This window comes from Eurosta solidaginis, chromosome 3 (genome assembly GCF_040869045.1).
Source record: "Eurosta solidaginis isolate ZX-2024a chromosome 3, ASM4086904v1, whole genome shotgun sequence".
Taxonomy (NCBI): domain Eukaryota; kingdom Metazoa; phylum Arthropoda; class Insecta; order Diptera; family Tephritidae; genus Eurosta; species Eurosta solidaginis.
In genome coordinates, this window is record NC_090321.1 from 48601149 (window position 1) to 48615202 (window position 14054).

The 14054-nt window shown below is 34.6% G+C and overlaps 1 protein-coding gene across 8 annotated transcripts in view; it reads right to left on the reverse strand.

The window, feature by feature from the left end:
- par-1 overlaps positions 1-14054 on the reverse strand; it is a 262434-nt gene that overhangs the window by 30130 nt on the left and 218250 nt on the right. The gene's annotated exons all lie outside the window — the stretch shown is intronic.

Here is a 14054-nt window from a genome sequence, read left to right on the forward strand (position 1 = left end):
GCCGAATAATATAAATAAGTATGTATAAAGAGCGCGTGCCTTAAAAAAAAAAATTATATAAAAAATTGGCAAAAAAAAAAAAAAAAAAATTAGAAGGAGAGAAGTTATTTATTGTACATAATATATTCATGATTGTAAAAATGCTTGCCAAACGAGCGTTATATAGTATTTGTTACATAAAAATACTATATTAGCAATAAAAAAAACCGACTGTGCTTTTTTGCGCTCCCCAAAACATAAATTTATTAATTTGTTGATTGTTATAATTTTTTTTTAAACTGTATTATGTATATAGCATGTATGTACATCACTTTTAGCTGAATACAAAAAAAAAAAACAAATTTTTTTTCGTTGTAAATTCTTGTAGCGACGCATGTGACCATTTACTAAATATTTCTATAACTTTTCGGCTTTATGTAAGAAAAAAGTAGGGGAAAAAATACGAATATTTATGAAAACCGTATAGTAATAATATAAGCATACTACTTGTATATGTATGTATGTATTTATGCATGAGTAGTGTATGTTTATTTACATTGTAGATAACAGTGGTAAACACCATGGCTCAATTATATGGTTGACTCATCTCATCAGCTGATTTTATTTTATCCATTACATGGTCGATGGGATTGTCAAAAGGAGATGGTAACTCAAAATGAAACCAACACATTGGCAACATTTTCTTACTACATACAAAAACTGCTAAGTTTTATGTTTTCATTCCATTACATTCGCATAATACCATCACGCAGGTTTTGACAATCTGAACTAATATTTTGTTGTTGTACATATGAGCCAACCATATAGTTGAACCATGGGTAAACACAATTTGAAACGGTGATTGCATTGATTAGAGTATAATCTGCGTGGTAGCAGTGGTTTAGTCGTTAATTAACAAACAACGTGGCAGGACGTATGCACGCATATTTGCTAACATTCAAAAATCAATTGAAATATTTAAATTAAGCGCAATTAATTTTTTTAGTAGCTCAGTGATCACTAAAATTGAAACTGTGGTTGTGGTGTTAGCAGTAAATTCATTGCAGTAGTGGTAATTTAGCCGTTGATTAACGCGCAATGTAGGCATTATTAAAATTAAAAAAATAACGCGTAAATATGCTATAAAAATATTAATTTATTGCTTGAGTCTGACAAAAAAAATTTAAACAAAATATATTGCTAACATTAAAACATTCTGCGCACGAATGTTTGTTTTGCAAAATTGTGTTTTTTTTTTTTAATGCGCAAATAAACAATAGATTCTTTTGATGTTGCTAATCTGCTTGTTCAGCTACTACTAAACAAAAGGTAAATAATAATATGTGTGAAGTGCGCGCGATTAATTTCACTAGATGAAGACCTCTGCACTATGAGTAGCTGACGACCACTGGTATATATCCATTATAAAGCCTCTACAATAACGACTACACTTGGATATAGTAATAGCATAGTTAAAGTGCACGTACAATCGGCAGCAGATGCAGATTGTTGTGTTCCAAATGCAAACTCACAGAGAGGCTTATCAAACAGTTTGCAACAACACGACACTCAAGTTCTACGTAGATTAGATTGCACAACTTACAAACAACAAACATTTTCAATCAGATAGCTTGGTAGCAAAGTTTTGTTCGGTCTAAAAAATCGTTTTTCTGTCAATATTCTTTCTTCTCTTTAAAATTTTCTTTGAATTTCTACTAAAATTTTTTTGTTCTTAAAACTTTTTAAATTTAAAATACTTTTATAAAATTCATTTAACAATTTTGCTTTGTTGTTTTATGGGCCTATTGATTTGTAAGATCGCGGATTCGAATCGGGCTCAAGGCCTTAACAATATTTTTTTGTTTTTATTATTGTTATGATATATTTTTGATTAATTGGAAAAAAATTTAAATGATTCATTTTTTTCTTTTTTCTATCTCTTATTTAAAAATTGTATTTAATTAAGAAATTTTGTTTGTTGTTGTATCGGTCTATTGATTTGTAAGATCGCAGATTCGAATCGGATTTAAGGCCTTAACAGTAAATTTTTGTTATTATTATTATGATATATTTTTGATTAATTTAAACGAATTTTAAATTATAAATTTTTTTCTTTCTTCTATCTCTTATTTAAAAATTTTATTTAATTAAGAAATTTTGTTTGCTGTTTTATCGGCCTATTGATTTTTTTTTTATTATTATTGTTATGATATATTTTTGATTAATTGAAAAAAACATTTAAATTATTAATTTTTTAAAAATTTTATTTAATTAAGAAATTTTGTTTGTTGTTTTATCGGCGTATTGATTTGTAAGAACGTGGATTCGAATCGGATTTATGGCCTTAACAATAATTTTTTGTTATTATTATTATGATATATATTTTTGATTAATTTAAACAAATTTTAAATAATTTTTTTTTCTTCTAACTCTTATTTAAAAACTTTATTTAATTAAGAAAAATACAATATAACAATAATAAAAATTATCGATTCGAGCCACCGATGTTAAAATTCGTTAAAAAAAATTATTAATTTATTTAAATTTTTTGTTTACTTTTAAACCTTTTTTGTTAAATATTTTTTAATTTTATATATTTTTATGCTTAAATTTTTTCTTTACTCATAAATTGCTGCTTTCCTTTATAAAATCCATTTTTCAAGATCCGTTTTGGTATTTATCTAACGTTAATATTTGCAAACTACAAATTTGTATAAAAAATTTTTTTTTAAATTTTTTTTTGATGCAAACACTTTTGTTTTTTACTTACAAAGCATTTTTTGCTTTGAAACGTTTATTTTTAATATTTTATTTCTTTCATATATGCACATATTTTTTACTATTAAGCAGGGATTGCCTTTTATTGATTTTAATGTAAGAAAACATTTTCTAAAGCATTTTTAATTTTTTATTTATTTTATAGTTTCAAGTAGTTTCGATTCGAAACCGCACTCCTGCGGTGATTGAACTGTTGACAAACTTGTCTTTCCTAATGTCACGTTGTTTAAATTTTTCCCCAATTGTTAAATAAATATAAATAAAATTGTTTTAAAAGATCTTTTCATATATAAAAAGCAATTAATGCAAATAGAAATAAAGTAAAGGAATTTTTAAAAATATTAAACAAATTTAAAGTAAAAAATATTTAGAATTTAAAAAAAATTTAAATCGAAATTCAAAGTACCAATAATTTTTTTTCTCTAAAGAAGTTTTATTGTTAAGGGTATTTGTTTTATCGCACCTTTTTTATTTTTTTTTTTTGCATCGGAATTTTTTAGTTCGCTAAATATAAAGTTCCTTTTTATAAGAAAAGGTATATTTTAATTTTTGATATTTTAAACTAGTTTTATTTTTAAATGTTCCACTTAAATTTTTGGGTAAAGCTTTTTTCAACAGTCACAAAATGCAAAAAAATATTAAATTTGTTTGATCAAATATTTTTTTAATAAACTGTTTTTTTTTTTAATAAAAACTTTTATTTTTTTATTTTTAACTACTTTTTATCTTCTAAATAATTTTTATTTACTTGAAAATATTTATTTGCAAATTTTTTTTTCTACTTTCCAATAACTTTTTTTTAATTTTATATTTTTTAATTTGTTTTTACCTTTTTACTTTGCTCATATTTTATTTACTTTTGAGTATTATTTATTATTTTGATAACTAATTTTATTCAAAAACTTGTATTTGCATCTGAATATTTTTGTTTTCAAATTTTTTTACTTTTTAAATTTATTTTCCGGGTTTTTTTTTTTAAATGAATTATTAAATCCTTAATTTATTTATTTACAATATGCGAAAATATTATTAGTTCATTGAAGAAAACAAGGTTACGCTTCTTTCGAAATAAATAGTGAATAAACTTAATAAACAAAACTACAATTTGAACCAAACATTTAAATATTAGCAAATTAAAGAGTTACGTTCGTTTGATTGTGTAATTTGTTTTACAATTTGAGTGCGCGCGTAATATAGCGGCATGCATATACTTACATGCATACATACATATACATTAGACCGTGAGAAAAAAACATTTTATATCTCGCAACATGAAATACTTCAACTAGTTTCGAAGAATACAAAAAATTCTGATTATCCTCAGGATAATATACATATGTCTATATTTTTAGTTCAATATTACATAATGAACAGTATTTTTTGAACATGTGGGTTGACCAGACAATTGTTTTTTGAAACCGGCTGTAAAGAGTGATTTGGTTGTGGCAGGGACGCAACAATTAAATGCCAGGAATTGCCCGGTGAATCCTGTACTCGAAGAACAGTACTGAAAACTTGCGGAAAAGGAACGCACACTTCCCAGGGAAACGCGAGTCATTCTAGCTAAACTTCGATCTGGATACTGTAATAGGTTAAACTCGTACTTATCCAGAAACAACCCATTGTATGTTGTCCAGCTTGTAACGTGCCCACACCTCAATCCAACCATCTTTTAAATTGCAATGTGGAACCATCGCCTCTAGTATCCTTATCCCTTTGGTCTAACTTTGTTGAAACAGCAAGTTTCCTTGGGCTCCCGTTAGAGGATATTGATGACAATTTGTGATCGGTCGCACCTATTTGGTTGCGTGGCAAACTTTTGTTTTTCAGGGAAGGTCTAATGTGGAATATTTTTTCCTCTGAAGCTATATGCAAACGTATAACGGTATTAATAACGTGCTTTAAATTGCGTTAGTTGTCAATAAGATATTAAATATAATTTACAAAAACTTAAGGTTATACCCTGAAAACTCCAGGCTTACATAGGTCTATTATAAAATAAACCACTTTAGACTCAGATGCCAGGAAAGGTTCCGAAATGGACATAAGCGAGGCGGCCAGCTCCGTACGATCGCCGATGGGTTATCTCCTGAGGAAAAGCGAGCAATATGAGATAAGGGCAAAGTACTTGCTGTGGAGGAATCGGGGTGATTGCGAGATCTGCTGGTTCTTATAGCCATGTTTGGATATGAAAGGAACTCGCTTCCTACTCAAGGTAAACAAATATGTAGTGAGAGTACTTACGGTTCTCATCAGAGGCCATTGCGCTATTACACCAATGCTCCGACGATGGCGCATACCAACAAGTTGCCTCTGCTGAAGCTGTGAGAATGAGGAAGATGGGTCTTTCACACCTACTTAAGTTCATCAGAGAAACAAGTGGTACGTTGAGGACCATTTGGAAGTAATGTGGTTGGACAAATGTGCCGCACAGGGCAGCGTTCCCTTCACACTCCGATCATGAATTCTACCGGAGCGCTTGCCTTCACATTCAAGAACCCAGTGTTCGATTTTTTGGGTTCGTCATTCTAGCTCAACTTCGATCTGGATACTGTAGTAGGTTAAACTCGTACTTATCCAGAACCAACCCATTGTATGTTGTCCCGCTTGTAACGTGCCCACACACGAATCCAACTATCTTTTTAATTGCAATGTGGAACCATCGCCTCTAGTACCCTTATCCCTTTGTCCAACTTTGTTGGAACAGCACGCCCGCAAACTTTACGAAAAAATTCAGCGACAGACGTAAGGTTTTAAGTCCGGGCAAACTCCTGTAAAAACCAAAACTGCGACCTTTTAACCGATGTCCAGAGAGTTCTAAGATTACGGAGGGAATACTTATCTGCTCTCCTAAATGGAGACAGCGATATACCGCACAGGTATGATGAACTCGATCCCGGAATCGATGAAGATGGAATTATTGTCCCATCCATCGATGAAGGTGGAATTATATACCCGTCCTGCTATATGGTGCAGAAGCATAGGCCATGACAACATCAGATGAAGTGGTCCTGGGAGTGTTCGAGAGAAAAGTACGTCGAAAAATGTATGGACCTCTACGCGTTGGGGATGGCGAGTACCGAAGAAGATTTAACGATGAGCTGTACGAGCTTTACGCAGACATCAAAATAGTCCAGCTACGCTGGCTAGGTCATGTTATGCGAATGAAAGAAAAAGCAGTCTTAATGGAACCCTCCTATGAAAGCGGAGGAAGGTGGCAGAGTTAGCCCAACGGAGAAACGACTGGCGGCCCTTGTTGCACGGCCATAACCGTTTAAACGGTTAAGTGCCAATTAAGGAGGTAAGTATGTACATTACACTGGGTCGAAAAAAACCTTAAAAATCAAAGTCGAAAAAAAGTAAAAAAAACGAAATTTCGCAGGCTCGAAATTTTTTTTTTGGGTATGCGTAGTATGAGCTCAAATCCTATCGAAAAATCGATGGCGCGATATCGGTTAACTTTCGTCCATACAAATCGACCCACCCTAATGTACATAGAAAAAGGATGTCTTCGTTAATAATAATTTATTACGATTTGAAATCTAGCTAGCGAAGAAATTTATTTCCAATGAAGTAAATTTTATATTAGATCTTAAATCATTTTACTAATTTTTGTGAGCCTAAAAGTATGCAAATAAATTTGTGAGTTACTACCAAATTTACAACATTATTTTGTAGATTAAATGAATCCTTGAATTTTACTGGAAAAGTTAAGCCCTTTTTTAAGAATACTAATTCTGCATACAAGTTCTAGCCGTTGCTCTCCACTTCTTTGCTACAATTATTTAAATTCTTTTTTTTTAACATTTAATTCAATTTGTGCTAAAAAGCTAATACGCATGTACATACAACTATAACACCCCGAATTTTATAACCTTCATTCGAGTTTGCAGTTAAATTAATTGTTTTAACTAAATAATGCGACATTCATCCAACATTTGAGCGCATTACCCCAATCGCAAGAAATGAAAAATTCCATAAAAAAGAAAATTTCATTTGTCAAGTGACATTCATCTCTCAAGAAAGGTGATACACTTTCTTCTACCCATGGCGGAACTATACCAGGTGGCAGCACGGTGACGGCTGATTTGTACTTTTTTAATATTGTAACGAATTTCGGGAAATTCTGCTTATTTACAACCTTCTGCTAACGTTCGAATCGCTAATAAGTAACTTCAATATTCAATAATGCAAAATTTTTGAGAGTACTACACAATTATACTTCACTTCGCAACTGATAACGTGCTTAAATCAATCTGATTAGTCATACCTCAGCTTGCGCTGCTTTCATACTCTCGGTTTCCTCGTTCACACATTTCTCCTAAGGTCTAGTAATTTCGTGAACTTCATGCTTGGTTACCAGCCATATACATGTATATTTGTAGTTTGTATATGTGTGTGTATATGTGAGTACTACTTCGGCTGATGATGACATGCGTTTGTGAGTATTTCTCCGCTGCCTTGTATGCATGCGTGTACATGATGATTGATTTGTTTACGTACATACGAGTGGCTGCTTAGTATCGGCTTAGTGATGCTAGTATCGCTTAGTGATGCTAATATTCGTCACAATGTCATTTGATATCTCAACTTCCGGCGCAGTACGGTTTTGACATTAGTCCATCGATTTACAATAACAAAAGTACATGGAACTTTTATTTATGTGTGTAGGTATATCACTATGCTGCCACCTTGTATGGTCGGCTTCTACCATGGCTCCGCGCCACGCTTCTACCTTTTTCTTTTTACAGATTTTTTGAAAACTTGCAAGAAATGCGAGGTGTGACAATAAAGTTCCGGATATTCGTCAATAAAAAAAAGAAAATGAAATTTTTGGAAAAATTTTACTATCGACCATCACAATAGTCTCCCAATGATTGGAAGCACAGTTGGTTGTCCTCCGAAGTTGGCCCGTTTGCCACCACGGTTACTGTATCTTGAACCTCCAGTACGTCGCCGTGATGAGTCCCATTAAGGGTGCGACTTCATCTAGGGGAATAAAAAAAAATTCGCAGGGAGTAATACTGCGACTATAGGTGGGCGAGGAAACGTTTGTATGCCTTTTTTTCACACATTTTTAGTATGACTCTAAAAGAAGTAACTTGCAAAAATACGCATAAAAAAGATCCCCCCTTTTAGACATATGATGACGAATGAAAAAGTGTTGCCAGCTTTTAAGTTATAACTGAGTTCTCGGAACTTAATTGCCACACCTCGCTTATGTCCGTCTCATTACCTGTGTTTTTTTACATCTATCTACGTTTACGCTTAAACTTTGTATGGACTGCTAAGCGTCAAACTTTATCTACTCTTCTGAAATTGCTGCACATAAAATTAGTACTCCTAAAGTTCAATACATATTTTACTCAGATTCAACTGAAATATGTGTCAGTGTTTCACCTCTACACTAATTCTATGTATCACCTCTTAAAATGGTGTGTGTCCACTATTCATCGCAACCGATTCAGCTATATGTTATACACTATGGCCACCAGAGTTTTGTGTCTGCACTTTTCGGTACACCCCGTGCTGTAGCTAATTGCCGCTAGATGGGTCTCCTAAGCATTATCTAAGCGAGGATAAACATTTTTTAAGCGCAAACGTAAACGTATACGCGTGTAAAAAAACACGGCTATTATTTGTTGAACAATTACCCTGTAAGAACACAGTCGGTTAATTACCAGTGAATGAAATTCGCAATTCTATTTGAACACAAGTGTTCCTTTTCACATTTTTAGTATATTATCTTTAACTTAAGTGCATTTTCAATTCGAATATGTTAATTTCAAAAATTTTCTTCCAATGCATTTCTGAATCTGACTTTCGTGTCTTGCATGGAGGAAGTCATGCCGCTTCATAGAGAACAGAGATATAAAGTAAATGTAAAAATTACTTGGCTACTACTATTTTTTTGCGCTTTTTCTCCTGATATGGATACAGCCGTTTAAAATATTTTTGAGTGCCGCAAAGCTTGACAGAATGCAATTAAAAATAATAATGGCTACCAACACCACAGTTATATGTATGTATGATGCATAATACTGTATGCCAAAACATTACGTAATTGTTTAACAATTTTAACTTTAGTTCATGATTCAACAATAAATTAGTGAACAATAAAAATGTATGTATGTTAACCAAATGAAAATAAAAACAAGTTAGTTAAAATGTTAATGACATTCGGGAAAATATTAGCATTTTGCAATTATGTACTTGAATTTCATTATAATGTAAATCTTTTTACGTAGCCGATGTTTATACATGGAAACTTTTGTTGTTCTTTATTTACGCAATTACACAGAATAACCAGTGTTTGCATTTGCAACACCAGAATAGCATTAGCAGCTTCGGCTCTGAACATGAACAGAGCAGAGACATAGCATAACAAGTAAAGAAGGCTAAGTTCGGGTGTAAACGAACATTACATACTCAGCTGAGAGCTTTGGAGACAAAATAAGGCAAAATGACCATGTAGGAAAATGAACCTAGAGTAACCCTGGAATGTGTTTGTATGACATGGGTATCAAATGGAAGGTATTAAAGAGTATTTTAAAAGGGAGTGCACCATAGGTGGACGCCTTTTCGAGATATCGCCATAAAGGTGGACCAGGGGTGACTCTAGAATACGTTTGTACGACATGGGTATCAAATGAAAGGTGTTAATGATTATTTAAAAGGGAGTGGGCCTTGTTCTATAGGTGGACGCCTTTTCGAGATATCGCCATAAAGGTGGACCAGGGGTGATTCTACAATGTGTTTGTCCGATATGGGTATCAAATTAAAGGTATTAATTAGGATTTTAAAAGGGAGTGGGCCTTAATTGTATATATGAAGGTGTTTTCGAGATATCGACCAAAATGTGGACCAGGGTGACCAAGAACATCATGTCGGGTACCGCTTATTTATTTATATATGTAATACCGCGAAAAGTATTCCTGCCAAGATTGCAAGGTCTTTTGATTTCGCCCTGCAGAACTTCTTCATTTTCTTCTACTTAATATGGTAGGTGTAACACCCATTTTACAAAGTTTTTTCCAAAGTTATATTTTGCGTAAAAAAACCAATCCAATCACCATCTTTCAATCCCTTTTTTCGTATTTGGTATAGAATTATGGAATTTTTTTTTTCATTTTTTCGAAATTTTCGATATCGAAAAAGTGGGCGTGGTTATAGTCGGATTTCGTTTTTAATACCAAGATAATTTGAGTTCAGATAAGTACGTGAACTAAGTTTAGTAAAGATATAACGACTTTTGCTTAAGTTATCGTGTTAACGGCCAAGCGAAATGACAGACGGCCGACTGTATATAAAAATTGGCGTGGTTGCAACCTATTTCGCCCATTTTCACAGAAAGCAGCTGTCGCCGTAGAAGCTATGCCCTTATCAAATTTCACAAGGATTGGTAATTTTTTTCGACTTATGGCATTAAAAGTATTCTAGACAAATTAAATAAAAAAGGGCGAAGCCACGCCCATTTTGGAATTTTCTTTTATTTTTGCATTTTGTTGCACCATATTATTACTGGAGTTGAATGTTGACATAATTTACTTATATAATGTAGATATAAAATTTTTTGTTAAAATTTGACTTAAAAATTTTTTTTTTTAAGTGGGTGTGTTTGTGATCCGATTTTGCTAATTTTTATTTAGAACCATATAGTAGTAGGAGTAACGATCCTGCCAAATTTCATCATGATATCTTCAACGACTGCCAAATTACCTTTAACAAAACTTGTAAATTACCTCCTATTAAAAGTGGGCGGTGCCACGCTCAACCCACCTTCATCGCTTTATCCGTCTTTGGTAATGAATTATCGCACTTTTTTGGTTTTTCGAAATTTTCGATATCGAAAAAGTGGGCGTGGTTATAGTCCGATTTCGTTCATTTTAAATAGCGATCTGAGATGAGTGCCCAGGAACTCACATGCCAAATTTCATTAAGATACCTCAAAATTTACTGAAGTTATCGTGTTCTTCTTGGACATTGCCGGGGCTTTCAATAATGTTTCAAAATGGGCGATTATGGATGGTTTTAATTACATTAAAGTACATCCTGCCTTAATCAGATGGATCGGCTGCATGTTAAATTGCAGAAAGATTACATCACAATGGGGAGTGTACGAGTCCACGAAATCAGTGGACAGGGGCACGCCGCAGGGAGGGGTGCTATCACCTCTGCTGTGGACGTTGGTCATCAACCAACTGCTCAGGCGATTCGATGAGGGACCCGTAAAACTTACGGCTTACGCAGATGACGTTGCAATTGTCATAAGTAGAAAGTGCCTTCCAACGATTAGTTCTTTGATGGATCGGGCGCTTCGGGTTATTCATACCTGGGCATCTAATGTCAGGTTGAAAGTCAATGCGGAGAAGACGGATATGGTCTTATTTACAAAGAGGTACAAGGTCCCAAATTGGACTAGGCCTAAGTTAGAAGGAGTGACCTTACAGGAGAAATATTGCACAAAATATCTAGGAATCATCCTAGACAGTAAGCTGTCATGGAAGCTCAACGTGGAGGAGAGGGCCAATAAGGCCTCAACGGCACTCTATGCATGTAAAAGAATGCTGGGGTGTACGTGGGGCTTATCGTCCTCTCTTTCTCTTTGGGTTTTTACAGCGATTGTAAGCCCTATTCTATACTATGGAGTTCTTGTTTGGTGGAAAGCCACACAAAAAACAACATACCTCAAAAAATTAGAGGGGGTATGAGACTATCGATGCTAAGCATTACGGGAGCCCTGAAAACAACCCCGACGGCTGCGCTGTATGCCATTCTGCACATTCCACCTGTAGACCTGGTAGCAAAGAACATAGCATTAACAACCGCAACCAGGCTCGGTGCCTCGGGGCAGCTTGAGCGCCGACCATATGGCCATATTAGTATTATTAGTATTATCATTAATCACAAGACCAACTGACTACCTGATTCCCTATCTGCGCCTCGAGGATCTCCCTCGCCACAATAGAGGTGGACGGTTGGCTCAAGGGTGCGAAAATGGCGGACGAGGCGATACACGTGTACACAGATGGTTCCAAAGTAGTGGAAGGAGTAGGGTATGTGGTATACTGTGCTGATCCGGAAATAAGCAGATCCTACAGGCTGCCGGATTACTGTAGCGTTTTCCAAGCGGAAATATTAGCCGGAACCAAAGCAGTAGAAACCCTGGAAGAGGATAGCTTAAGCTGCAACCGTGTTAACTTTTGTATTGCCAGTCAAGCAGCAATTAAGGCAAAAATCTCGTATAGCACAGCGTCTAAATGCGTGTTAGAGTGTAAGCAGTCTCTGGAGAGAATCGGGACAGGGAGAAGCATATTGGGTCCCAGGGCATATGGGAATAGATGGGAATGAAAAAGCGGACGAACTAGCTAAAAAGGGCGCATCCCTTGAAGCTTGCTCCGTAGACTTCCCAATTAGACTGGGCGAGATTAAGCGAAGGCGAGAGGTCCACATGATCGACCAAGCGGGAAAGGCGTGGGTTCAAGCGCGGGGCTGTAAAGTGTCGACGATTATGTGTAGGTCTTACAACCTTAGACTAACAAAGTTGCTTCTATCATTAAAAAGAGAGGACTGTAGACTCATGACGGGTATTCTGACTGGACTCTGCCTTCGCATCACATGCCTTTAAATTAGGCTTGGTCAGTGATAGCAGATGTAGGAAGTGCGGGTTGGAGGAGGAAACGATCGAGCACGTTCTGTGCTCGTGCCCTGCACTTGCCAGGCTAAGACTCCAGCTATTAGGAGTGATACAGCTGTCAGATCTAGAAGCAGCAAGTGGCTTAAGTCCTAGGAAGCTTCTAGTATTTGCGAAGAGGACGGAGTTATTTTATAACATAGGTCCTGGTTTTTGATAGGGTTTTTCAGTTTGGCCGTTAAAACAAACTTCTGGTAACACTACGGACTTAATCAGTCTATGTGAGGTTCTCATGGACCGGCCAGTTCAACCTAACCTAACCTATCGTGTTTACGGACACACATAATTTTGATATATAGAAGTCTATATCTATCTCTATTAGTTTATGCTGTTACGGGGTATCGTTATGCGAACAAAATTAATATACTCTGTGAGCTCTTCCCAGCTGAGTATAAAAAAGTAATAGTACTTTTTTGCTTTGCTACGAGCTACGCCGTTTTCTAGAGCGGAGTAAATAGCAAAATAAAACCTACAAGCGAAATATTATTTGAAGTGGAGGGAGAGCAAAAAAAAATGTTTTGCTATTTGCTCTGTTGGGCATTGTAATGCACAACTTTGTCTTTTTTCTTGCTTTTGTTGTTGGAGCTGATGTAGCATTGTGATGTTGCTACTTTTGTTCTTTTGATTTTATTTGTCGATCCTTAGTGGTTGTTGTAGCATCTTGTTTTTGTTGTTATTATTATTGCATTGGGACACTCACCTCTGTTCCCACGTTGCATTCCATGTCGTTGAAGATAAGTACTAGCGCGACAAAATACAAAGTTCTATATAACAATGTCCAACAAAGCAAATAGCAATACGTTTTTTTGCTCTCGCTCCACTTCTAATAACATTTCGTTTGGAGTTTTTACTTTGCTATTTGCTCTGCTCTAAAACACGATGTAGCTGATAGCAGAGCATAAGAAATGCTATCACTTTTTTGCTACGACTCTGCTCTATGCTCTGTTCCTGTTCAGGGTCGGAGCAATAGCAAAAGAAACAAAAAAAAAAACTTCAGAGAATATGGCATTTTCAATTGCTGAGAGTAACCTTGAAAAGAGTTCGAAACTTTTATTTTTACACATACATCTTTGGCACTTACGGGTACATATATGAATATTAGACTGGGCCGATTTATTAACCGATATCGCGCCCTCGATTTTTCGATTGGATTTGAGCTCAGGAAAAAAGTTCCACTACGCATACCCAAAAAAATAATTTTCCTGTGGAAAAATGGCGAAGGGTAAATTCTTTGGTCAAAACACTCCCCAAAAACCAAAAAATATTTTTTTTTTCAAAAGACTGTTGCAAAAACTTTGGCGTTAACAGTTTTTTGAAAAAAAAAAAAACATATTTTTTGAGTTTTGGGGAGTTTTGAATATGTTTTCGAAAAAAAAAAAAATCGAAAATTGACAAGATAAGCTGCTTGCTTTTTCTTGTCACGCTTTTCTCAACAAATTTTAATTTTCAATCAAAAGTTTCCTTGTATATACATAGTTGGTAATATGAGTTTTATATACGTTTTTCGTTTGAAATGGCATGCTGTTTAAAAATGAGTTCACCTGCTTAAACTAACAATTTACGTGTATTAGTTACAAAAAAATTTAGAAGCGCGCTTTTTTAG